Below are 1,294 nucleotides of genomic sequence, written 5' to 3' on the forward strand. Positions count from 1 at the left end.
TTTTTGAGGAGTAGTCTAAAAACAATTTATCTAATTAAAATGCCAATGTATGCAGTAACATCCAAAATCTAAGTTTGTGTACTATAATAGTACTCAGTGTACTACCTGTGTAGAACATTGCTCTGCACAGAGTAAACTTTGAGACTTGTTTTCCATTTTTACGGAAAATAAATATGGAAAACTCTACAAAAGTCAAAAATTAACGTACAGTCATGACAATTACTTAGTATGTCATTATAATTCATCAGATTTCTACCTGTCCTTCCCGCCAGACGAGACCACCATCTCTCGGATATATCTGCATAGATGAAGGCTTGCCACCTTCAACTAAACCTCTCTAAGACTGAAATCTTGGTCATTCTAGCCAATCTATCCACCATAACATTAAAATACAAATTGACTTCTCAACCATCATTCCAACCAGGGTGGACATTATTAATTACCTTTTTGTCCTTTTTAGACCATGTTGCTGCTGTCTCTCGGTCGTGCCGCTTTGCTCTATACAACATAAGAAACATCAGGCCCTACTTTACTCAGTACGCCACCCAGCTTCTGGTACAGGCCATGGTTATCTCTCGCCTCGACTATTGCAATGCCCTCCTAGTGGGTCTTCCAGGTTGAGCAGTGAAACCCCTACAAATGGTTCAGAATGCAGCAGTGCGTCTGGTTTTTGATCAGCCCAAAATGACTCATGTCACTAATGCTTTCATGCAGAGTGACTACTGGGTCTGCACCCTTCTACCTAAACTCCATAAAAAGGTGGGTGGTGATGGCGAAGGAGAATAAGACACATGCCTTTGGTGTGAGAGACCCAGGTTCAACTCCGAACTTTGACACGTCCACCAATGTTCCTGAGCAAGACACTTAACCTCTAGTTACTCCAGAGGTGTGCGACCTCTGACATAAATAGCAATTGTAAGTCGCTTTGGATAAAAGCGTTAGCTAAATGAATAAATGTAAATTTAATAATACAAGCTTACGCCGCCTGGCTTTGCCATTCCTACACACAAAGCAATTTCAGTCCCGGCTGTTCTTATCTGTAACGCCACAATGGTGGAACAAGCTACCGCATGCTATCAGGGCAGGGGCGTCCCTCTCTAACTTAACCCCTGCAAACACATCTCTTCTGAGAACACTTTCTCTCTTATAACACCTCTAACCCCTAACCTCTAACATGCAGTTCCTGTGCTCTTCTTCTTCTATCCCCTTACAATTCTCTTGTATTGATTGCACAATTTTGTTAACTCTTACTACTTTCCCTAGGTATTTACTCCATTTATGCCATATGTGCAAT

This window comes from Micropterus dolomieu, unplaced genomic scaffold, assembly GCF_021292245.1.
Source record: "Micropterus dolomieu isolate WLL.071019.BEF.003 ecotype Adirondacks unplaced genomic scaffold, ASM2129224v1 contig_14376, whole genome shotgun sequence".
Lineage (NCBI taxonomy): Eukaryota > Metazoa > Chordata > Actinopteri > Centrarchiformes > Centrarchidae > Micropterus > Micropterus dolomieu.